The 26254-nt window shown below is 44.9% G+C and overlaps 2 long non-coding RNA genes across 4 annotated transcripts in view; one reads left to right on the top strand and one right to left on the bottom strand.

Moving 5' to 3' along the window:
- Positions 1-14766, bottom strand: part of LOC142852051 (uncharacterized) — a 114004-nt gene extending 99238 nt beyond the window's left edge. Inside the window, exon 1 of the long non-coding RNA XR_012910907.1 lies at positions 14483-14766. This is a non-coding gene — a long non-coding RNA (uncharacterized LOC142852051). The remainder of the gene's footprint in view (positions 1-14482) is intronic.
- On the top strand, positions 228-26254 carry LOC142852050 (uncharacterized). 3 transcript variants are annotated; one of them, XR_012910906.1, is made up of 4 exons: positions 228-349; positions 17632-17760; positions 19569-19614; positions 23029-26254. It is a non-coding gene; the product is annotated as an uncharacterized LOC142852050 (long non-coding RNA). The 3 variants fall into 3 exon arrangements; XR_012910904.1 differs by lacking the exon at positions 228-349 and adding an exon at positions 6147-6460; XR_012910905.1 differs by lacking the exon at positions 228-349 and adding an exon at positions 12403-12504.

Raw genomic sequence — 26254 nt, 5'->3', positions numbered from 1 at the left:
ACTTGTGTTGCCCGCTGACGTTAGATTGGGAGGAATTCGGAGCAGCAACTTGGTTTTCTCTTTTATCCAGGCTGGCGCACCGGCTCACTCGCGTTGCATATCCCCTGTTGTCCACTAGAGGTCACTGGCCCCTCGTGGCTCGCCTCTCGACCTGCAGTCTCTGACTGCTAGAGCTCAAATTAGCCTCGCGTTAATTAACACCCGAGTCCATCAAGGCGGGTTCCTTCGTAGAGTACTTGCAGCAGGGCTTATATAGACAACTCACACCCAGCCAAAGCAAACTTCCCCAAACCCAACACTTCCAGCATGTCTAAACTGGGAGACAGGCGCCAGAGTAACCCGGGGCAAGGTATAGTGTCATCATACTTTAACTTTTGTTGGGTGGGGCTTGCTAAGTTGCTGTGGTGAAGAAGGCGTTCTTCGAGAACGCAGGTTCTGCGGGGCCGGCTTCACTCCGCTGTCGCAGGCTGGGCAGCATGCTTTCTGGCCCCGCCGGCATTCTGGTCCATAGGGAGACTTCTTACAGCGCTTGTCGCTATGCAGAAGATGGTGGCGGGTGTACTCTGTTCTAGGCGCACACGAATGTACAAAGAGGAGATTTATTTAGGGCGTAGTGCACAAAGACATTCCTAAAGGTCTTTGAAATTGGTAGAAGAAAGAAATATACGCGGCGGCGGTTCTCGTGTCTTTTGACAGAGAACGAGAAGAGGCGGGTAATGATTGGGGTGCATACCACAAATCGACCCTGGTTTCAGTGTGTGAGCGAGAGGTCTGAAGTGTCCTGAGAAATTTTCTGGTTCTTGCTACCCGCGCATTTTTTGCTTTTTGAGATCTTCAGGAAATCTTAGGGATAGCTTTAAAGTATTTTCCAACCAGAGTCCCCAAAGATTTCCTTCTACGGCCGGGGTGGGGTGGGGAGGACTAAGTCATAGCTCCAGGCCTCAACGAAATTCTTAAAAACAGCTTGAAACGAAGCCCGGGTGTACTCCAACATATCTCTCCAACTTAGTCATATTTGTAAACCGTCATGACATGTTTCTTTGCCATGTTGTTCTAGTAGGTGGGTCACCTCTAGTGTTCTTAATTCCTTCGGCATAAAATATTGGAAATCTTAATTCAGATCTAAGTCATTATCTCACTTGTCGTTTATCTTACTTGTCTTTTGAGGTGCTGGAGAGAAGGTATGGGGGGAGCCTGTGAACGCCCTTGTAGCTGGGGGATTGGATTTTCTTTATCTGGTTCCCCAAAGACGTGGCCATTCAACCTGTGAGAGAGTGGGTTTGCGAGCGGTCACTCACTGAACTACCTTTCTGCAAACTACTGAGGCATGGGCGGCCAGGAAGCGACGCGCGCATTTGTGGTGGGAAGGGGGGCTCTGTTGGACTCGTTAATAATGGTCAGTACGTTAATGAAGCATTGTGACGCCTTCAGGGGAAAGGGGAATTCCAGTCGGGCTACTGACTACATCTACGTGCTAGGCCATGAGCACCAACAAAGTGCACATCAACAGTATCCGGGGGTGGGCAGGAGGAGGCAGATTAGAGATCTCGGGAGATGTCCCACAGCTTATGAAAAGTCCACTTTTCTTGAAAATGAGAGGGGGCGCTCCCGAAGTTTGCCGAAGCTGGAACACCCAGGGATTTCGAACACCCCTTAAGTGAATTCCGGGGTTTTGAAACAACATTTTAGGTTTCACAACCCTAAATTTGGGGGAGGGGGGCCCTTGAAACATGTCCCTCCGAGATCCAGTTCAACCTTAACCACGAAAGAGAACCCACCTACAGCCCAAACTTTTGTTCAGCCACCGCCTGCTCTTGCTACTGTCCCAGCACAGGCTCTGCAACCCGACCCTTCTCCGGGGCGAGCACAGGTGTCAGCTTGAGCTGGAATTATGTAATGGATTTGGCGGCCTGGGCTCCTACCAAAGGGAATTAGAGAGAGCAAGGCATTCTCTTTTCTTTTCCTTTTGACTACATCTGGTATCAGGTGTACCGGTTCTGTGGCAGCAGGTGTGATTTGAAGGAAAAGAACAAGCGAAATGGCGGCCAAGGTCAAAGTGCTTCGGAAAACTGGCAACGAGCCTGGCATCTCCTCAGCCGCTCACCTGAGGACGGCTCACAGCTCGGGAGGCCTGCATTCCAAGCAGGGAAGGCAAAAACTGGGCTACCCTCCCTCTTGTAGAAGCCGGGAAGGTTCTATCCTGATGCCTTTTGTTAGCCTTTTGATCCCCTCAGCGTGGCTGAATGTGAGTATAAATGCAAAATCATATACCAACTCACTCACTCATACACACTCACACATTAAAATCACACATACGTATATATGCTTGTATATACATATATATGGCCACTGACAGAGAGACCCCTCCTTTAAGAGTAATAAAACTTTTGACAAGCCGCGCAGAAGGCAGATTCTAAATTTAAACCCAAGAGCCCATTCAAGACCTTTTCTCTGAGCCAAGGCCACAGGAGCACTCCCTACGTGGAATTCATTTCTCCAGTTTTGGTAACTGTAGAAGGGGAATTTCAAACAGCGCCAACCTGCATTTCACTAGGCAGGAAGGAAAGAGACTTTAAGAATAAATGACCTCAGCTCAACTATTGTCAGTGTCTTTTCCGACGCCACGTTGTTGCCATCCTGAAATTTGACAACTACAGATACTGAAGCCTTAGATAACTAAAGGAACCATTTGAGCCTTTAAAAAGTCACGTGCTGAATTTGGGGAGTGGTCTTAATGTTTTAATGATAAAACAGAATCGCGTTTAAGAGACGGATATGAAGTCTAAATTTGAATTTCCCTCTTGATTCCTGAAAGGCATATTCATTCAAGGTGACCAAAAAGAAAGTTTAAAAATGTACACACACACACACACACTCACACACACACACTCACACACACACACAAAAAAAACTATAGCAGAAGCTCTGTAGTGGTCAGGCCAGAGGTGAGCTGTAGATCCTGGCTCCTTAATTCAGACTGGTGAATTTAGACAAGAACTTACAGGCTAGAAATACTTGAGTCCAAGTTACACAAATGAAGCTCCATCTCTGTAGACTATTGCCCATTTACATAGTTCCTTGAAATCTGGCATCTTCTTTATATTGTTATTTATATGACCCCAGAATGCCCTTGAGCGCCTGTGATAATTATAGGAAGAACTAGCAGCAATGACTACCTGTAAACAACATTTTTACAGTCTGTGAGAGATTGCCAGGAAAAATACAAACACAATTGGGGGGGTGCAAATGGACCTATTAATATGTCATAATCAATGTTGTATGGTGTTGCGTTTTCTTGCCTTCCTGGTTATTGCCAAAGCTGTTGTTTTTTTGTTTTTTACAGGAATACTCATTGAAAAAGAATCATGCTGCTGCCCTTGTTTTGGGGAACACATGTGAGCTTTTTCCATGAATCCCTGTTGTAAATCTTCTAGGCCAGCCATACCTTGAGAGAATAGTCCAGCATAAAGCTGTCCCCTCCCTGACAGAACTGGGAGAGAGAAATCCTCCTCTTCTCCCCAGATTCAGGTCAGATTTCCAAGTTCCTCATTCAAGCCACACGCACAGTGCCAGCAGCACAAACCAAGCTGTAGCTTGGAGCTTTACTGATTTCCTCCTGGAAAGTTCCCCACCTTGCAGAAAGGCGAGCTGTGTGTCTGTGGGGTGTCAGTGGCGATCTGCCACCCACTTAAAGATCCCTGGGCTCATTTTGTAAGTTCATATGAGCAAATCTGACAATAGAGATACATTTTAAAAGGAAAACTAAAGTGCAATTTATGAAGTTATCTGTCTCAAGTATAAAGGGAAGTTTTTATAAGCTGCTGAGATCTTCTTCCGCACAGCGTTGTGCTTCCTCTAAGTACCAGACATCTGAAGTCTAAAGCTGTGATTGGCACACCCTTCTACCTCCTCTGACAGTGTCTCCTAATTTCAGACAAAGATAGCCAAACATCTAAAAATAGTATAAACCAAGCAAGGCCGCTTAATCACTGTGCAGCTGTTAAATGCTGAAAAACGATACAAGTCCTGCCCCTGCCTTGTCACTATCACTGTACTTTAGTCTGTGTGCTGCCCTGATACAAACACTGTCTTCAGAATGAGTGGGTGATGCACTGAGATGGAGACCTTTCATCCTGAGACAGTCCCTACCAGTGCAGCTTTGTAAGTTTGGGAGACATTGGTTCTTGGCACAGTGATCCAATGGTGAAGGTTGGGCTTTTCATTTGGTTTCCTATTGCTGCTCTCCGGGAGAATCTTGAAAATCCCAATCAGGTTGGTGAAATTCTTTAATATAGTTCATAGGCAGTCTGTTCTGCTCAAAGGAAGTGTTTTTATTTGCTTTTAACTAATATAGTTTTTCAAATTGAGAACACCTTCATTTTCCATTTTACTTCAGATCCATAGTAGTCATAAATTGACAATATTTTATCATTGTTATTCTAAAATAAGATCTAGCAGATAAATGAGTTCTCATGCCAGATGTCAAACAAGCTAATGTCCAGGAAATTCTTCCTGGCATCGGGTAGGTATATAACAACACAACAATAGTAGACTCTCAACTAAGTAAGCAAAATCCTCAGTGCGGGGAACCGTTTGGTAGTCTTGCTGCAATGGGAGAAGGGAGATGGTTACAGCGACACCATTGCTATTATTGAAATTAAACAGCTTTGGGAGAATAAAATTGCTAATAAAAGGCTTCTCCTCATGATTCCCCTCCCCACATTCTATGACATGCTATTCAGATGTATGTAAGTACAATTAGGTGGAACCTAGAGGTCTACTGTACAAGGTCTCATCTACAGGCCAGCAAGGAAATGAAGATGGGGGTGACCTCACTATATTTAGGGGATTGTTGTCTGAGAAAACACATTCACGTGTTTTGATATCGATGTTTAAACTTTTCCTCTTTATGAATGCGTCACAATTTTTCAAACCAACCGCGCTCACCCTCTAGGGTACCGCCGTGTTTGTGCGTTAACGGCGGCCATGAAATCATTGCATGGGGCTGGTTTAATGCGTTTAACAGAGAACTAATGGGTTGTCTGTGTCAGAAAGCATGCTCCCATTTCTAATCTCGTCACGTACTGAAGCGGGTTTTGTGGGATTCTCTGGCTTCCACCTTTATCCATCCTGGACGCTCCTACTCAGGAAAATCTTTCCAAACGCTTCCAGCTTCTCTGACCGCTGCCAAAAATGTCCTGCTTTCTGCCCTCCTCATTTTCGGCCTATTTTCGTCATAGTTAACAATAATAAATGGTCCTAGCAGTTTAAGACCTCACTTGAAATCATCTGGTGAGCTTCTGCCTTGTTTCTTGCTTTGAACTGTAATCTCAATTAACTCAGTATGTTTAACTTGCTCAGCTCTCCAAGCTGGAGGAGACCAAAGCTACTTTTGTGCTGAATTTTACATTTTTCCCCCAGCGTGTGCGTTGTGAGCGTATATACATATGCACTCCTGAGTGAGCACGAACACACACACGCCCCCCACACACACATACACACTCACACACGCACACACACAGAGGGGGAAGAGAGAGAGAGAGAGAGAGAGAGAGAGAGAGAGAGAGAGAGAGAGAGAGAGAGAGAGAGAGAGAGAGAGAGAAACTCCGCAAGAAAGAAGCCGGGATGCCCTGTGAATAACGGAGACTTGGGGCTCAATCTTAACCCCTGCGCGGGGAATCGAGGGTTGGGGTGCGGGCGGGTGCACGAGCCCACCTACAGCCGCTTCTCTGACCAGGGAGCCGACAGCCAGAGTGAGGACGCGAAGATGCCCCGCGGGCCCCTGCATTAGTGTGTCACAAAACAGAATGACTAGGCTCCCGTGGTGAAGTAAAAGTTCCGGATCGCTTGAAGGCCCGGCACCGCCACCTTGCCCAAGCGAGGCGCTGGCTGGTGGAGCCGCCTCCAGGGCTGGCTGGACTGGGTGGAAGCCCTCGCAGGGGGTCCTGCGGCACTAGCTTTTGTACTGCCCCTCCTAGGCCAGTTGGGAGCTGACGTACCGGCTCCCCAGAGACGCTGGGGGCGTCGCACTGCAGCTGGGTGGGGAGCAATTTATTCCTGGCGGTCACATCCCACCCCATCTTCTGTTACTCCACCCTACCCCTCCCATCCCTCCACCTCTTCCTCCTCCTCTTCTACCAACGCCCGCACTATCTTCTGATTCCCCTGGTCTTCACCCTCCATTCTTTTTCTCTCCCTTTCTTTTCCTCTCTCCCTTCCCCATCCCCCTCTCTTCCACATCCCTCCCCCTCCTCTGAAAAACCAAGCTTTTGCCTCTAAAAGTCACAAGATGAGATAGAGAGAGAGAGAGAGAGAGAGAGAGAGAGAGAGAGAGAGAGAGAGAGAGAGAGAGAGAGAGAGGAGAGGCCTGCGGTGACTGGAAGACAGGAGGGAATCTGGTACATCTGGGAGTGGAAACTTGATGCCTCTGGGCCAAGATTTGTCAGGGCCACCGCCTAAGGTGAGTACACTGGGGGCCCAGGAGTTCCCACTTGGTAGGGTCCAAACCCCGCCCAAACCTAAAAGACCCGCGGTAGTCAAACAGCGGTTAAAACTGGGATGGGGTGAGGGTAGGGGAAGGGCTACAGCATCAAAAGGTCCCTGGCCAAATGGGTGCTGTAAGCCTGCTTCGTGGCTCCTAGCTCAGGCTCTTGCCCAAGGCTGCTTCCCAGCCCGCGTGGGGAATCTGCGACGGCTGTGCCTTCCTTCCAGCGTCTTCTCCCAATGCCGGCCTTCCCGCAGCTGCCCTCCTTACACGTCCGCGTTCAAGGGACGCTCTGGCGTCAGGAAGTAAGGAAGTGTGCGTCTCTCAAACCTTGAAAGGGGAAAGTTTGGCAAAGCGGGCACTCTCAGGTTCTACCGTTCCCTCGAACCTAACCTAAGATTCCTAGATGGTGCAGAATATTATTTTCCCTTTAAAAAAGAATGACTTTAATGAAAATTCCTGTGTAGTCAAAAAGATTATTGGACACCAGGACTGATCAGCTGCTGCTGACCTACCAATAAGCGTTTTTAAATAGACACGTACATTCATGCGTGCCCCTCTCCACGCAAACACACTCGGGGGGCTCTGAGTAATGAGTAAGAGAGCTCTAAGTTAGCAAGAATTAAGAGGGAATCTAAAGGGCTTTTAAATGTTCTGTATGTATGCTCCATTTGTGTGCAGCTGGGAGGTGGCGCTGAAGGAGCACTCGTTGGCCGGGCATTTTCTCTGTGCCTGTGTGTTGCGTGTGTTGTCAGCTGGCTCTGGTTTCTAAGCACTGAGTGTTGCCAAAGGCTGGGGCCAGCATCCACCATCCACCTCGGCACCCTAGTGGCAGAACAGGACTCATTTGTTTGGTGCAGAGCGGTGAGGACCTGGAAGAGACTAGAGTGTAGTTAGGTCGGCCCCCTGCCATCTAATACACCTGCGGCAGATGGCTCAAGTGGTAGAACGGTTTTGTTTGCCAGGATCAAGAAAGGAGGGGGAGGGGGAGGGGGAGGGAATTCAGCCTCGCCCCACTCAAAAGAAGTGCGTAAAGAGCCAGAAAAATGAAAGTAGCCACGTCCATACTATCAAAAGCAACAATGTTGCCCCCTCCCCTGAGTTATCCGGGTTAGTTAGTGACCTTGATGCCTGGTCCCAACAGATAACATGGCAGAATTTTACGAATATATTTTTTGATGAAATGTTTGCTCTTCACACACACACACACACACACACACACACACACACACACACACACACACACACGCCTCTCCAAGTAGACACAGGTGTCCTTGAAGCTCCTTTCCAAGAAGCTGAAGGAAACACCACTCAAAATCCAGAAACCATCTTCTCTTCCCAAGATCTTCATCCACTCAGACTGCCAACTTGCACAGAAAGGCTTCCTCCGCAGACAGTCAGCTAGCTGGGATCAGAAGGCTTCAAATGTATCTATCTCATCCTCACATACAGTAATGTTCCTTTCTGATCAATATTCTCATCCTCGCATCCTTCTCTTCCATGCTACTCAACAAGCGGGGAAAGAAGCAAGCACACCGGGCCTGGTGACTGTAGAACACAGGCAGATGTGACAAAGAACACAGACCCAGTCTAATGAGCTCAGCCTGTTCTCAATTGTTTAATTCTACACTGAACCTGAGGCTGAAGCGAGAACAAACCAGGGGACACCGAAGCACACAAGAGACTTGCTTCCACCCTTGCTCCGCACACATCGCTATACCCATACACACCTAGGTTTTCATAGCAAGTATTTTCATGGTTCCTATGAGAAATAAATGATTATGTTGATCTAATTTTCTGTCCGAAATCAAGTTAATTTCCGTTACCCAGGATATACTATGCTAGCTTCGTGGGGCTGGCTGTTATGTAGATGCAGAGAAATTCCACCATTTTGAAGCACACATTCTATTTTTCTGTATTTTTCACATTAAGGCCAAATAATATTTAGAGTCGTACTAAAGATAATTAAACAAGAATTCATTCTAGTTATGATTTGGGGGGTCACAAATAAGACACAATCTAAAACCCCCACGTAGAAAGGGGGAAAAACAAACCAAAAACAAAACCCACCATTTCCCAAGGTGCTTCCAATACCTGAAGAGCCTTGTGAACTGGGTTGCTTTGGCTGCATGCTTATGTGCAGTGCATAATTTAATTGTTCTGCGATCATTTTCCTTCCCTATGAGGTTTTCATTTTTCAAGGGGAAACTTTACATTCAGCAAGCTATAATGCTTGTTGGGAAGGATATAAGAATAGTGCTGTCTTTTATGCAGTGTTAGTAATATGAGTTTATGCACAAAATATACAAATTGCTAAGGTGAGTCCGTATGTTACCAAACTCACTCCTATCCACTTGACAGGAAAATTAGAACAAGAAAGTTGCAATTATAAAAAATGAGGTAAGGCTTTTTAAACTTCTCAGAGATTTTTTTTTATTTAATAGAAAAGGAAATTGAAAGACAGCTATTTTAAAACCTGCTTTTAGGGACACTAGGAACATCCTGTTTCATGTAAAGAAGAAAGGAATTAGCAAACTTTTTCATTTCTGCAGAATAGACAATAACTTAGCCCGACCAAAGCTTCTTCCCCACCCTGTCCTTTTCCTGAGTTAACCATGTAGACCCTGGTTCCAACCAGTGTTCTAAAGCTAAGAATGAGAATTTTCAATATGAACTCTTGACCTTTGAATTAACAGGTGAATTTATTGTTTTTTAAAAAACACCTGGGATTTGTTAATAGGCGACATTTTAAACTGAAACCTTGAAGACTCCAAATGCTAGTTCAAATGCTCCAGTATTTTAAGGGGGAGGAATCTGCCTTAATATTTGAACAGGTCAGTCCTGAATTACGGTAAGGTTTCAGAGGCCCCTGCTGGCCTAGAACCTGGCACGTGTAAAGGAACCATGTAGAAAGGAGGGGATGCTGGGTCCCCTCCCTCCTCTACTCACTGCTGGGACCACCTACATCACATGTTTTCATATGAAATGCCTATTTGATTTTACAGAAAGACTCATGAGACAAAGCCTAGAATACCCAAATTGTGCCCAGACGTACTTTTTATAAAATAGACATACTTTAACCTATCTACTTTGAAATACTCTGTCTCTGTCTCTCTGTCTCTCTCTGTCTCTCTGCGCGCTCTTTCTGTCTCTCTGTCTCTCTCTGTCTCTCTGTCTCTCTCTCTGTCTCTCTCTCTGTCTCTCTCTCTCTCTGTCTCTCTCTGTCTCTCTCTCTCTCTCTCTCTCTCTCTCTCTCTCTCTCTCTCTCTCTCTCTGTGTGTGTGTGTGTGTGTGTGTGTGTGTGTGTCTAGCCTTAGGTCTCAAAAGCATCACCATCATTCCATGTTTTCTGAATGCAGTGCCTGGGGGTAAAGGTGACAAAGCCATCCAGTACCCAGAAGGACTTAACCATTTTACAGGCCTATGGCGCCAGGCATTTTAAAAGATACACTCTTCAACTGGCGCTGAAATATAGGTGTGGTGGTGGAAAAGACTATATTATAAGCCCAAGCCCAAGTCAATTAGGATTTCGACATTTTCTTGGGCCTTATAAAACCGAAGGAAGGACTGTGGTCAGCTGCATTTGCAGGTCCCTAGGGTTCCCAGAAGAAAGGACTTTCGGCTTGTGGGTTTGTGTGTTGCCTGTGTGATCAAGCCCCTTCTGGAGGCCCCTAACGTCCTCTAGAAATTATAGTTTTGCCTTTCCTGGAGCATCAATGGCTAGGGAGGTCCCAAGAGCCTTAAACACAAAGCTCTTGAATCTCCCCAAGACCAGAGAATGCAGGTTCTCCAGGTCAGGGCCGCCCCGACGGCCCAAGTGCGGTGCTCAAGGGGCCAGTAGGTGTCGCTGTTTCCCTGCTGGCAGGAGCCTGGAGCCCGACGTTGGCCCCTAGCACCACTCAGCTTTTGGCCCAGGATGCTCTCCCAGCCTCCTCTGAGATCCAAGGATGTGATGGTCCCTCATTTGTTTCCCCTTAAACTCTGCCCTGGCTCACCTGGCCATGGCCGCAGTAATCGACCTAAGAAAATATCTATGGAGAGAGAAAGGAGAGACGAATTTGGTGGAGTCAAAAGGCCGCCCCTACGGAATAGGCTGAAAGCCTTCTTCATCTGCCACCCACGCCCCCTTCTTTCTCTTCACAAGCCGAGGGTGGGGGAGGGCGTGGGCTGTCAGGAGCACCCTGGTAAAACCCAAAATTGAAGAATTCAGACATGGTTCTGATTTAACTTTGAAAATAAACAAGAGGTCAAAACCAGCTTCACGGGAACTAGCCACAGAAAGAGTTTTTATATCCTTGTCTCAAAAGACAAGGAAAAAAAGGAGATGGGGGAGGGGCAAAACTCTAAGATTGGACCCAGAGCTACCTATGATTTTTGACCACATGCCTGTAAGCAGAATGTCGGGTGAACGCATAGGCCACCCCTTGCTCTGGCCCAGAAAGGAAATTTTGAAATACACTCGTGTCCTCTGCTTCCCTCTCCAAAGCATTGTTTACTAAGTGTTAATCTCCTCTGGATAGGGTTAGCTCATCTTTGGAATCTGTGTTAAGATTCTAGGTATTGAGAATTCTGCTCCTTTCTCTGGCATCCTGTGGGCCCCTGGCTTTGGCTCAATATGCAGCGTAAGCGATTATTAATCAGAGGCGTTCTTTTTGTGTCTTTCAAAAGGGGATAGCATTTGGCTTGCAGATTCCAAGAGGGGCACTTAACAATGGTTATATCCTATAGATGGCTGGAGGTTATTACAATCCTGATTTCTTTGCATAGGGCCCTCACTTCTCTGATTAGAAGGTGGCAGGGGGAGATGGCATGAAACACCCTAAATTCAGTCTTGTGCAGTCGCAAGGGGTACGGTGAAAATGGAACTAGCTCTGTATTTAATTTGAGTCTAAGAAGAATATCTTCAGTCATGAGTTAGCTGTCTTTGTTTTTAAGGACCCATACTGCTGTGGTTCGTGTAAAAGTAAAATATTCGTAAAGAGGAATAACATAACAAACAGAAAAGTAGAAAACAGGAAAAAAAATTCTCACCTAAAGTCCCAAGAACATTGGGATAATTTTGTTGTGCTGTCTAAGCTGAGGCATCCCCTCTCAGGACGGCAGCGCAAGAGGCTGCATATTCAAAGAGAGGCTGAATTTTTAGCCAAAGTTGGCAAATACCTTCATTAAATGCCACAACCTTTGCTATGTTTCATAAAATTGGCTCCTTCATTTAAAGTCTTATGTCTGTTATGCAATTTTAAATAATCATTTTTATCGAGACAGCAGATTTATCTCTGGAGGTGGGGTAAAACGGACACGTGTCTAATTGTAGGTTGTGAAGTTCAGTGAGGTGGTATTTTTAGCTTGAAATGCTCGAATTTATATATTTGGCTATTTCTTCCGGTCTCATCCTTTCCCTTTCTCCCTCTGTTTCACTCAACCTTTTCTCTCATTTTCTGCTTCTTCTTGCCTCTGTCTTCTTGCTCCCCTCTACAGCGCCTCTCGCCCGTTCCTTTCACTTCTATTTCTCGCCTCTTTTCTTTCTCTTTCCCGTTCCCTTTCTTGTATAATTTATTGTCTGATTCTATCAGTCAAGTTAATATGAAACTAGCAAGAGGAGGCCCATCACTCTTATCTGGCCCTCTCCATGAGACGCGTAAGAGACTTTAGGTGTCGGTAGCAGCCAGGTTATGGGCCAGCACGGTGTCCTAGGTGCAGAGGACTCCGCTTGTGGAGGAGTTGGGGTCCGACTGGGGTTGCGGGGCTTATTCAAATACCGCCCGCTGCTGCTGTGATTCGCGGGGACTCGGCCTCCATATGGTAATGCAGGGCGGGGGTGGGGGGTGGAGGGAGGCGCAGAGGGGAGGGGAAGAGAAGATGGGGGGTGAGGGCGGGAGGGAGGGGGCTCCGACACCGCGCGCTCTGCTGCCGTGCTGGGACAGAGCACCCGGACCGGCGGCAGCAGCGACAGCGGCGCTACCCACCCTCAACTGCAACACCCACCAAGCCAGGAAGCCACCAAGCCGTGGGCCCTCGGGGTAAGCCACAGCGCGCACACCGCAGTGTTGGTGAAACCAAAGAGGGAGATTAGAAACAGAAAAGATTACAGAGAGATCAGAGATAAGAGGTGTACCTCTCTCTGTCCCTTGTCACACAGCGCGCGTGCACATGCATCTGTACACACATGCATGCTCAGACAGCAATACATTCCACATTCCTTGCTACTTCCATCTAAATACATGCACCGACACTCTATGCCCTGCAACGTGGCCAGAGTGTTTGTCCTGATCCTGCATAAAAGCGGGCAGGTATGTGCCAAGAAGCTCAGGCAAGAACAAACAGCCACACACAATTGAATTGCAGCCAAACTCAGACATTCAGCTTGCTGAATTGATTCATTCGGCCTGGTGCCTCCCACCCCAGCCGGAATTCTGTAACTAGTTACGGAATCCTGCAATTATACATAAAACGTGCTGAAATTTTACCTCAGGAAACGTAATCTTGCTATATATGGCAAGGTAAGGGTAAACCAGGACGATGGATGTGTTTCCATTTTTTTAATGTTTTACGCATAGCCATCTGACCACTTTTTATTGGGTGACATATCATATGAGCTTGGAAAAACTGTAGCCAGAGGTAAGCTGGAAAATGCCATAAGAATTAAGGGTGCTGAAAATGGATGCTAGACGGTCCAACATTAAAGATGGCATACAGTGTAGGTTTGAAATGGGAGGAATTACTTGTGAATATTTATACACAAAAACCACTGGGGAGGTCTGAGTCTCGCCTTGAGTATCTTTACAGGTAAGTCATTCATAGGAAAACTAATTACCTGTGCATGTACTCGGACTTGTTTAATTGAAAAAGCTGCATGTGTGCACATTTTCTGTTCTTTGTGGTTATACAATTATGGATTGGGTCTTTTTTATAAGATAGCTTTAGGGAATGTTAATATATGATTTAAATATACATATATTCAATAGTCATTGTGCTGAAGAGTTATGCTGCCAGGAAGGAAAAATCCTATCCTATAAACAAGATTGCTAATGCTTGAAATCCAACTCAAGGCCTGGATATGATAAGGCACACCAACTGGATTAATATAGTTAACTGTTTTGTTTGTGTGTTTTTACTTCAAAGTTTGGAATTAAGGATGCTTTGCAATCAAGATAATGTGTTTCCATCCATATTGAGATAAACTAAAACTCAGTACATTTGAAATGCTGCAGCCACGACACAACACACAACATGGTTGAAAATGTCTTCCTTGCAGAAGGCTGTCCATTGCTGTGTCTACACATTTTAAAATAGATTTTTTTTACAAGAAATGCTAGAAAGCAATAGTGGTGAATACCACATTCCCCCAGTTAATCAGCACAGTTCCTTAGAAATCTGGAATCCCTTCACTCACACGGACTTTTCTCAAATGTATTGGCTCCAACCTGTGTTTCTACTAATACGAAGTTAATCAGACAATCAAACTTTGAGCCTCTAAACGGTAGGCATTATAGGCAATGGAGGGGTATGGAAAGAAAGAGAAAAGAAATGTGTTTCTTTTATGATCGAACTAGGCTGTTCTCCAGGTGGCATTGCATACATAACACATATGCATATTTGTAATCTTACGTAAACAAAAGAAGGGAGGCAACTGTGTATATAATCTAGCTAGAGATAGCAGCAGACATTAGCCAAAAAAAAAAAAAAAGACAGAAAGGACAACAGAAGCAGATAGACATATAAAATAGGAAGAAAAAGGGAGGGGGAGGGAATCAACAAAACTGCAGAACCAGAAATTTTCAAGGAATTTTTTGAAAATGCAAATATATCTTTACATATGCATCAGTATTAAAAATAATACAGGCTGGACCAAAGAGGAGCAGGAGGAGGAGGAAGAGGAGGAGGAAAGGTGGAGGAGTGGAGGAGGAGGAGAAGGAGGAGGAGAAGGAGGAGGAGGAGGAAAGAATGGAGGCGCCGCGGAGCCCTGATTATGCATGGGCCGGAGCTGCCTCCTCTAACCTGTTCTCGGTGCAGGGCAGCCGGCGGTCCTCAGCCGCCCACAGAACAGGAGCCGAGACAACCGTTCCCGAAGGCTACAGCGTTTATTTTTCTCTTTTGGGGGATTTTGGCGGTTGTTTCAGGGGCTAGCCAACTGGCCCCTTTAATTAAAAGCTTCAATAAAAGGCGATCGCTCCAGGAATGCACCCGCTCCTCTTCGCGCAGGATTTGCATATTTTTTTAATGCCCTAATTTCCTTGATGTATGTAAATGTAGCCGGACGTAGAGGGAGACAGGGAGCTGACGTCAATGGACGTGACCTCGCAGCTAAACCTTGAACGTGAAGCCGGGCTGGGGGAAAACACGGAGCGGCAACCGATGGAGCCCGAAAGCCTGTGTGGCTGTATCTATCGGTGGCCGAGCCCGAGCGGAGGTGCCACGAGCGCCCTTGCCAGTCCCAGGGGAGGACAAGCCGCTGCCTCGTTTCTGCCCGCGGCAGTTGCCCGCCTCGCCAGCCTTCCCTTCGTAGACACAGACTCTAGTTCTGCGCTTTCAGCCCCACCAAATACAAGTTCTTTTCTTTCCTCAGGAAAAAAGAGAAACAAACAGACTCACAGACACACACACACCTAAAACAACAAACCAAAAGCAACAGATAACAAACAAAACGAATCCCAAGTGTTTTAGAACAACGCTCGCTCGGGTCGCTTGTCAGAAAGAAGATTGACAATGGGACAGTCTTTTTTTTTTTTCCTTCTTCTCTCCACAAGAAGAGGAAAGGGAGACTACAGACACCAGCAAAGCACTCCTAAAACACGCTGTGCTTGCTACACATGTTCCTAGTAGGGAAAGGTAAATTGCCCAGCCAAATGGTGAGGGCTTCTCTTTTTGGTACCTGTTTACCTGTGAACAAATTATGCGTGTCAGCCGCATTAATAGCAAGCAGTGCCAGGAGCGAGTGTTTTACTGTAGTGGGAGTGACGTGTGTGTGTGTGTGTGTGTGTGTGTGTGTGTGTGTGTGTGTGTGTGTGTTGTGTATTGGAAGGAGCTTAGGTTGATGAGCATAGAGGGAGGCGACGTGGGGCAAAGACCACTCTTTGCAAGGCCAGGTCTGGTGACTAATCTGGGGAGTTATCCGGCCAAGACTGCGGGGCTGGGGCTCGAGTTTTCCCCTCTGAAGAGATACGCCCACAAGGCTTCCCCTGGACAGCCAGGCCCTTCCTGTGGCATTGTTTGAAGACGGGGACTTGAGGTGGGAGCCATCCCTTTGGCTGCGGCTTGGATTAGGCCTGGTGTTTTCTTCTAAGAGTTCAGCAGCTTCTGCGTGGAGGCGGCAGTGCTGGGAGACCGGGAGGCCTGCAGGCTGGGCTCGCGTGTGCCCGCGCACCGGGCGGGAGGCCGCTGGCACCTCCCAGGGCACACTGGCTCCCGCCTGCGATCGCCACCCGCTCGGAGCCGCGAGGGTTGGGTCCTCGGCCTCAGCAGGGCTAAGGGCACAAACCTGCCAGCAGGCTAGGAAGAGGCGCTAGAGGCCGCGGTCTCAGCCTCCCAGGGCTGCCGTTTCGGATTCCACCTCGCAGCCCAGCTTTGTTTTCCTGACCTGCTCGCCGCCACTGGGCCGCGTGCCTGCGAGGGGAGTGTGTGCGTGTGCGCGGGGGCGTGCGTGTGCGTGTGCGCGGAGGCCGCGTGCGCGCGCGGCGGGCGGGGACCCTCCCGCCAAGGACACGCTTGGCTGGCTGTCCTCCGGCTGCGCTGGGCGGGAAAGCTGGGGGCCGGCGGTGGGACAGGGCGTCCGCGACTCTCAGGGCAGCCTCCCTTCTCCCCGGGTCACTTAGACAGACCCGCGGCCGTCGAATTTTTACAGATCACAGCCCCCTCCTCGCCCGGGGTCGCGCAGGCTCTAACTACGGCCCCGGGCTCTTAGGTAACCGCGCCAAGGCTGCCTCCAGCTCCTGGCGCGCAAATAGGCCCGCGGGAGCACAGGGCCCTCGTCGGGACAGATTCCTGCACCGCCTCCCCCTCCTTCCACGCGCCCGCACCCCTGACAGCCTCCTGCTGGTGTTGCAGGATACCCACCTACCCTGAAAGCCCTCACCTTTCTCTTTACACACTTCCAGCCCCTCCTTCTGCACCTCCGCACCTCAGCCCCTACACACACACACACACACACACACACACACACACACACAAGCTTTTCTTCCTTCACAACCTCTATCATGCATGCCTGGTACCTTTTCAATAAAACTGGAATTTATAAAAGAGAAATCCTTATAATGTATTCCTTGTCTTTAGCGAAACACACTAACAATCAGAATGGGGGGGGAGGCCTTGAACCAATAGACTTTTCATAAGAAAAAAAAGAAAGAAACTCTGCAAGTCAAAAGGTCATTTTCCAAGTTTGTAAATAATATTGCAAAGGGGACCTCGAAAGAAAGGAAAGAGAAAAAGGAGAAAGGAGGAAGGGAGGCAGAAAGGCCCACAAGTTAATAAAATGGTCCACTGGGAAAACAAGACAGGGATTCTTTTTAAAATGTGTCTAAGAAACCAAGAGGAGAAAAGCTGGGGTAAAGAGGGAAAAAAAAGAAGAAAATAAAAGGTAGAAAAGGCAAAATAAGTTTCCAAAGAAACGTGTGCTTTGCATCCTACAATAGGAAAATGTAACCATTGCCCCTCCTTGAGACGAGACATTTCTAATTTGTTCCGTCTGTCAGGAGGGGACTATGAGAGGTTTGGGTGCAAATTCATTATCTCTGGCAACGCAGAACGTAGTGTGGGGACTGAAAAAGACCGTGGCAATGGATGAACAATAGGGCTTCAGTTCATCAGTAACAAAAGCAGTGGGGAAATTGGTTGAGTTTCAGAGCACGTCCTCCTCGGCAGAGGGGGCTGGACTAGACCTTGGACAGCCCCCCCAAAAACTTGCCGAGCCTCGCACACACCACTTCACTCTGCACTCCGAGGCTCAGGGAGCAAGTCCTTGGAGTGGGGGGGAAAGTTGGCTTTTTCCCCCTCCTTGGTCTTTTGCGCCCTTCTCTCTCCCTCAGAAGAGAAGAGCAGCGTAAACTATTTTAGACGCAATCGAGGAAGAATCGCCCACCATGTGGAATTGAGCGGCAGTTTTAAATGTAATGATCTGAAAAAAAAAATATTTTTTCCCTTCTTTTTTGGAGACGCCTAAAGGAGCCTGCTTGTGTGCTGTGGCCATGTTCTGCTGTGACTGGATCTTGTCTTCTGCTTGGAGCCTCAATTTCGGTCCGGCTGGATTTGGGGAACAACACTGTCTGGCGCAAGGACATCAAGTGAGTATCTTGGCTCTGTGAAGACTGCAAGCCCCGGCTGCGCTAGGCCCGCTTGTCGGTAGTTGTCCGGTACCCACACCAAGAGTCGGCCAAGGGCCGCTCCGATGGCCAGTCCGGGGCTTTGCTTTAGCTAATTGATTGTGTGTCTCCCTTGCCAAACCTGTTGATCTTGTGAGTTGTCCGAGCCAGGACTGTTAATTATCCTTCGGGCTGACCCCTAATCGCAGAGAGATGCCAGGAAAAATTCACGCAGGGAAAAGAAATTTTGTATGTAAATTTGTGGTGTCGGTAGCTGGTCTTCTCTTAGATGTAGTGCTAAATACAATTGTGCTTTGCGTTCTTGAATTCTGGGATCTCATTTTGAATAATTTGCCTATTCTGAATCGCCCCAAAGTTTCAGTTACCTGACACAGAAGCCACTGTTAGATTAGATCCTGGTGTAAAACTTGTACAATAGCTAACTACATATGGGGAATTTTCTCCTTTTCCGCTGCTTTCTGGATTTTGGAGGGGAGAGACGATTTTACAGGGCTATCCCGAGTCTAGCTTTACCCGAAATGCAACCTTTATGGTTAGTTACTGGGACTTGGAGCTCCTCTGCTTCAGACACTTCTGGAATCCGAGCGAAGACTGACCTTCGTTTGCTTAGAGCCCAAAATCAAGTGAAGGCAAGACCTTCTTTCGGTGGTTAGGGAGTATATGCATAAAATCCGGAGCGAGGAGAACCATAGCAATGCATTTTTGCATTAGGATCTGCGGTGTTTTCCTCTTGCAAATGTGCCAACGGTGACTGAATGGAGTACTGTCTGAAGGGGTCAGGGCAATTCAGTGGAATCGATCAGAAGTTAGACCTCAGGCCTGTCAAGTCACGGCCACGGCCGTGGGGTGGGGTGAGGGTCTAGAGCTGTGTCTGCCTTGGGCCCACAAGGATGAAGTCAGACCGTTTTCTCCCTCTCTTGGTGCCCACACCTGCCCACCACCTCTCTCTCCACCTTGGCACCAGTAACTAGGGCGATGGCAGGAAAGAGCCACTGTAGTCAGCATAATTGAACCGATGCAGTACTTTCATTTCGCAAAAACAACAGCTCCACCCCTACAGTCCAAAATAATAGTAAGCATCAAAAAAATCACTTTTAAAAACCCAACCTATTTTCAGGAGTATGTAAGACTTCCTAATATTGGCTTGTAAGGGTCGGGGTGGGGGAAGGGTATAAAATCCACCACTTTGCAGCAATCAGGTTTTACATTATTCATTGATTTACTGAAGGAAAGAGCCAATCAGGAGCCATGAATGCACATCTCACTGTGCTGTGTGGCCTTACAGTAAACTATTTGCATCTTTTTAATGGATTAGACATTTATCCTGGGATTCCCATTGTCTGGAAGGCCAGGAAATTCAGTCCCTTAAACATTTAGAAAATAAGACTTTGTTCCAGACTTAAAAATCCTTGCATGGTGGGGCTCTCTCTTCTCTTTTGTATGGCAGGTTACAAGGTTCAAATCCCTAATGTTTCTTAAGTCTCTCTTCTTTCCAAGCTAAAAATAAAAGGAGAAAGAAAAATTAATTTCCCAAACCCCTCTAGATTCTGCACATTTTGCATTTCCATTATCATGCATGTCTCCATTTAAATGCAAATTAGCATATTTAACCCTGTAGGTGCTAAGGTCCAAGATACACAGTACTGGTGTTTTATATAATCTTTTGGTATTTTAAGGAATCACAGTAATTGTAATACTTTAAGATAATCTATATATGACATATATATGTATATAGACTGTGATCATTTGTTTTATTGCCTATTTTTCAGATGAGACTTCAAAGAAGCATAGAATGAATAGACCAATCAAACAAAGGTAATTTAAGATTTTTTACTTGATAAAATATGACTGATGTACAAAGCCAAAATAGTGCATTGTTTACTGACAGACAGGTCTGCAGTGTATTACGTGTTTCCCCTTGCAGAAACATGTAAGAATTCCAGAAACATCTAAGTTTCAGTGTGTTCAGTTGTTTCTCCTGCAGGAGCCTTTGTGAATATGTATTAATATATACATATATGTATATGCATACAGCATAATACACATATAGCCTGCAACAACCTATAAGAAAGAAGCTCATATTCAGAAGAAAGAGTGAGATACTTTTATTACAATGCAAGTAATGTAAGTACATTATTTGAACCATGGACATTGCTGTAAATAAAATGGCTTTTTATAAAGACAATAGTGGTATTGACTGTACTAATAGACCACACTTTGCACACCTATAATTCTTACAAACCAAATATTTAAAAAGGGCTGGTGTTAGACTAGTTCTTATGTATTCTGCATTAATGTAAATGGGACTTAGAGATGTTCTAAATATTGATCATAAACCAAATGTATTTGAATTAATTAAATAGACTAATTCTGACTCGAATATGGGGAAATAATAACTTTTTATTTTTAACCAGCAGAGATTGTTTATTCCCAAGCAAACCAAAATGCTTTGAGCCATGTTTCAGAAATTTGGAGACCTATAAAATGATCAGAACAAGCATGATAGTCACATTCTAATCTACTAGCTACTAATGTAAATTTATTAGAGAATGGGCAGGAAAGCCCTTTGAATTCATATATCTTTCAGTACACTGATTTTCAAGTGAATATTCTGTAGCTCAGCAGATAGCTTTCTAAAAGCAAAAATACCTGACTTAAAAGTGTGTTTGTTGTTGAGAGCTTCTCTTCACGTGTGACATTGCTAGGATTCCGTGGATCTGTGTGATTGTAACATATTGTGAGGTGTATATGATAATACATATAAAAAACCATGTTGTAAACCTTTGCAATATTATAAATAATCAGGCACTCAGGTTTAATCTTAGTGTATTTAATTTTCTTCTGAGAGTCGAGGTTGATAGAAAAATAAAATATTTAATTGGCAACATGGCTAATAAACAGACGGCCCATAATCCTCATCTTGGCTCATTTCACTCTTTGGGGTTCCCATGATGAATCTGTTTTGAATACCAAGCATGGAGACCAGGCTTAGAGTAAGTTGGCATGACTACATAGCCTTTCCTAAGAAGATGCTATTTGAAGACAGCATCCTATGCAGTTCCGAATGGCAGAAGCATCCAAACATTCAGTGTGTTAACTCTCATTGTAGATGCTGTTTCTAAAATCACATGTCATTGTTAAGTATGGGAATACAGTCAAAATAATTTTCAAACTAAAAAAAAATTGAGGATAATACACACCCACCCACAGATCAATATATAGCTTGCCCTAGACACATGGGAAGCAAAGGGGCTATTCAAAGCATTCTTGATTTCTTGGGCTTTGACTTACAGAGTGGAGTAGATTTGATCATTTGCTTGCTTTATATAATACCTGCCAGATCACTAATTGCCCTGCTGCTAGTTCTTGGAAAGCAAGGCCATAGTGCTCCTTAATCTTCCAAGCTTCCAGGCTCATTAGGACTTTACACAATGTCAGAAGTGGCATGTGCTTCTGTTTATGTTGTGACCATATGGTTTAAGAAGGAACAAAAATTCCATGAACGTGTTTTAAAAATTGGACTGTAGTTGACGTGTGCGTTTTATATCTGACTTCTTGTTAATGATTTGATAAGAAATATAGGTAAGTTCTTTACACATCTTAATATTTTCTAAATAACCAATAAAAGAATGCTTAAGATAAAAGTAAACAAATTAATCTAAGGAGAAATTGGAACCTCTGATACTCAGTTATATCTTAATTGGTGTGATATTATGTTTAAAACTCTTCACTGGAGATTTTTCTTGAATAAAAAAAACTTGTCAGTCTCTTTTACAGGGTTTATATTTGTGTGCTCTGTATGTGATTGAATAAGCATTCACGTCTTAAATGAATAAATTAGTGAATTACTGAGAAAAATGTATGTTCCAAAAAATGTAAATCTAAAAGTGTTTAGTCTTTGTGGAAAATAGATACATCATGGAATTGAGAGTATAGTGACACCCTGGTGATTTCTGCAATGGATATTAAGAATTATTAATGCTCTTTTAGCATGTAACTGAAAGAAAAGCAACACCACCAAAAATAATTAGTAATTTTGAATCACACTTCATAATGTTATCTACTGAAGAAATGCCTCTTACATAGATTACCACGGATGTTTTGTGAAGACGCCTCTGAATGTTAGGTATTACAGATGTGCTAGACAAATCATCCATTATAAAGGATAGAAAAGAAAAGGCCCCTTTGAAGTGATTTTAAAGTCACACTTTAACAACTTCTAAGGCAATGAATGAAGCCAATTAATATATTAAATTCTGCTTCTAGATAGGGAGAAATATGAGTGGGTGGGGCAAGAAGGGCACCATGCTCCTCACATCCAGCTGTTTTATCTGCATTTTCAGGAGACAATAATTTTGTCATAATTTCATAAGCAAGTCTAAGGCATATTTTAACGGTATGAAATCTGATGTTTAAGACAGTAGACAAAGGTTCCGCATTTTTACTACAACAGAGTTGTGTACATTAAAAACTCTTGCTGCAATGTTTGCCTGGGCTGCACTCTAACGTGCACACCCTTTACATGCAGTCATTACAAAAAATAGGACCCTCGTCTGCTTAGATCGTTCCATTGGAACTTGCAGAATATGCTGTCCTATCGTCATGGTACGCAGATAGAAGCATGACGGAGCTGTGAAGCCATTAAAAAGCACAACACCAACGCAAATTGTCAATGTAATCACACTCCAACTCACTGTGTGTTACAGTGCTGATTCCCAGCCCCAGAAACGAGGCCCTGCTTTAAGCAACAGTAAAGTGCCTTCCATTCGCCTGCCTATGCAATCTGCCAGAAGAGAAATGCAGGCAAAGACGTTCCCCAGACCTGAAATGCTTTTATCTGTCCTTAGAGAGAGATTTCCTCCAGTCTTTGGATATTAGAGCGATCTACACTAGCGCCGAAGAGGTAAAAGGCCGTGGGTTGCTTTTCCAGGAACAGTCGGGAGAGCTAGTGGATGAAATGATGATTGAGAAAATAGGGCTTGTTGCAAAACTGCTGCTGCGTCGTCACCACCGCTGCTGCAGCCGCTGCTGCAGCCTCCGCTACTCCTGGCAGCAGGTTGGGGCAGTAGGCTGATCACTGATGCATATCAATAACCATGTACTTGAGATTTCTCATGACATCATCATTACCTTGGTCTCCCGCGGTCTCAAACCTTTGACCTTGCCGGGCTGGTCCACAATTTGGCAGTGAAAGCCCTTCCAATGATGGCCCTTTTCTCCTTCTTTCAGACCGGGGGCAGCAGTACGCCAGCAAGACAGCATCTTCTCCCCAGCCTAGAAGTCCTGAGAAACCGAGGATCTTCCCCTAAAACATTCACATACAAGATATGTGCAATCAAGCTGCCAGCACTTGGTAAAAGCTCATGATGCCTAACCCAATGATCCGGAGCAGATCTTTGAATCAGCTGTCACTTCTATAGAATGGGATTTCCCCCCTCTTCCTCTTTAACCAGCGCTGGAAACTGCCGTTGGCTTTACACATTTCAGTAGAGGAAGGCTAAAGAATCTTCCGTGAGAATGAAGCAATTTACAATGCAAATAGAGCCCTGCAAAGGGCTGGACGCTGCTGCTCAGTGGAACAGCTTGCTGCACCTTAGTCGCTGCTTCTTACTTTCTGATATTAATAGATGAATTGCTGGCTAACGCGGCTGGAGATTACTTGCTGGAAGGAAAAAAAGTTTGGAATAAACTCTGAATGCAACAGATCTTATCTGGATGTTTTAGCCGCAGACACTCAGACAGAAACCAGGTCATGTTTGCATGAAAGGAGGAATCTTAAATGCGGCAAATATCCTGGAGGAGTACGCTTGTGTAAATCCAGAGTGGATCGGGATCTGGAGTCCAACCAGAGGAAGACAGCCTTGTGAGGGAAGCGAGTTGTTATCTTTGGTTATCTAGCTGTATGAGTGTATTGGTCTTCATAAAGCTAGATAACCGAAAGTAAAAACTCCTTCAAGATCACCGAGAGCTACCAAGAATGAAAGACTACAACCAAGAGACAGTAAAAACGAGAAAGGTCAGGAATGCTTATTGAATCTAACTTTTTTTGTTCTTATGATTAAAAGCGGGATGCAAGGAAATTAAGGGACACACATTCTGAAATTGAAAGGGGCCAGGTTTTGAGAGGGGCGGTACACTTAGAGGAGAATTGTGTTGTGTTTTTATGAGTGAAGATGCATGTACTTCTCTATATTGTTCTATTTTGAAACAAACATTTACATAAGAGAATGTTTTCCTTAGAAAGCTGTTACAGTGATGCCTGATACCTCGTTTAAAAATGATTCCATAATCATGTCGAGTTGGGCAGTTCGCTTCTGAGGCCCCTCCCTCAAGTTTGAAGTTTGTGCTTGGAAACTTTCTATGTATTTGGGGCTGAACATTAAATTCTATGAAGTTAGACTTGCAGTAACGCTTATACTGGAAGGTTAATAATTTATATCTCCTGAGGCCTTAGAGCTAGCAGGGAAAACGGAGAGGGGGGGACGTCTGATTTTTATTCTTCTATTCAAAATACAAGGACAGATGCTTCTCTGTTCCGAGAGGGTTTCCTTGAGGAAGCTACTGAAGCAGAAAGACATGATGGAGACGAGATCGCCTCCCCTCTTGTCAAAGTGTTAAAAAAATGTTCTGTCTTACTCTGCGCCTAGCATTGGAAATGAAAGTGACATTTACGCCACAACCCACGTGTGCGCCTCCTCTCTTTTTGTTTAAGGATGATCAGGTCTATCCAGGAAACAGCTCTGGCATCCCAAACTGAAATAATTAGGACGTATATAGACCTGACAAAAATGGAAAGGGGGTGGGGAATCTGAGGGTCTGTCTTGCCTAATTGATTCCGCTAAACGGAAAGCAGGAGATGTGAACGGCAGGACGCTCCGATTCCCACGCTCGGGGGCAAGTGGTAAAGCCTAGTCGGCAGCCTATGACAGACAGCCCTGTTGGGGGGCAGGGGTATGAAAAAAAAAACATCAAGCACACACACCATACTCATCTCCATCGCTTAAGAAAGTAAAGGCATTTCCCACCCACAGCCATCTGCAGCCTCCCAAATGGCAGCACCAACTGGCTGCTAGTTGCTACGTACTGTTTCTGTGAATTTTTAAACCACTGTTTAATCTGGCCATGATTAAATTTGGCTTTCTCCTTGGGTTGAAATTTTCATTATCTAAGGAAAGCAGGTGGAAAGGGATGCCAAGAACGTCTGTCAGAGAAATCCTCAGCCTGTGGCTAAGGCCTGGTGGTTACCTTTTGACTTTTGTTTGGGCTGTGCTGTATTTTAAAGTCAGTCTCATAACACTCATTATGACTTTGTCGAGTTGTTTACTTCTTTCTGTGACACAGGAACTTGGCCTACTTATGCTAATCTACATCCTGGAAATAAAGCTGTGAAGCCATCAGCTTGTAGAAAGTTGATCACAATCACAATGTGTTTAAACTAGTTTTAGGGCACTCCTAGCACGATGTGGTCTACACAGTATTTTCTTTTCTTTCTGACTTTACCTAAAAGTAATTACTCCTACCATAAACTTTGAGGTTTTGGAGAAATCCATTATAATCCTTTTCTAAAATTCCTTATATTTTCTTACATGTTGTCAGGCAAACATTTTTATAGGCGTTTGCACATAAATACAATCATTGCAATTAAAAAAATGTCTAAAATTGCCTGTTATCTTCCATATGGCCTAAATTAGTGTTACTTCCAAATACATTATTTTTCTTCAGTGCATTTTTTCTTTACTGCTTCAACTTCTTATAAGATTGAGATTGGAAAAGTCTGTAAAACCCCTGTTAGCTTCACTTAGAAAAGCTGAGACTTTAATAACGCAATTTCTCAGTTTGGCTGCTGAACACGTGCCGAAGTTTTACTGTGGTAGTGACTGTTGAGAAGACTCATGTTTATTTACCTTTGAAGCAGTGTTTGTGCAAACAAGCTTTCATTGTAAAGGGCCTGTGCTCCTTTCATTTGCCCCGTGTCCAGGGGTGCTATTTACCTAGAACCATTGTCTACTACAATTAACATTTACATTACAAAGTGTGTGGTTTTCTTTCTCAAGGAGGTTCAATTAAGGCAATAAGATGTTTGCTGGGGAAACCTATTGTTTACTCAAAGCACTCAATGGAGTCAAATTACTGAAGTTTTTGCCTACATCTTGGTCGTTTATGTAAATATGTTAACTATAACATCTAAGGAAAATAAACAATATTAAAATTATGTGTTTGCCATTGTCATATCAAACTTGCTTTGTATCATACTAATGTTACATAACTTATCGATCAATAAAAATACATTTCAATGTTATTTTCATTTTATTTTTTGCTGTTCCACTGCTCTGGCTGCAACATGTCCCAAATTTTCTTTTTTCTATTACACATCAAACTTCTGACATTTTGTTTTATTTTTGTGTGTTGAAGGACCTTCCATATCTGAGCATGAGTCTAAAGGGTGTCCAAGATA

Source organism: Microtus pennsylvanicus, chromosome 6, assembly GCF_037038515.1.
Source record: "Microtus pennsylvanicus isolate mMicPen1 chromosome 6, mMicPen1.hap1, whole genome shotgun sequence".
Lineage (NCBI taxonomy): Eukaryota > Metazoa > Chordata > Mammalia > Rodentia > Cricetidae > Microtus > Microtus pennsylvanicus.
Note: the sequence above shows the minus strand (reverse complement) of the source record. Positions and strands in the feature narration are given on the sequence as shown.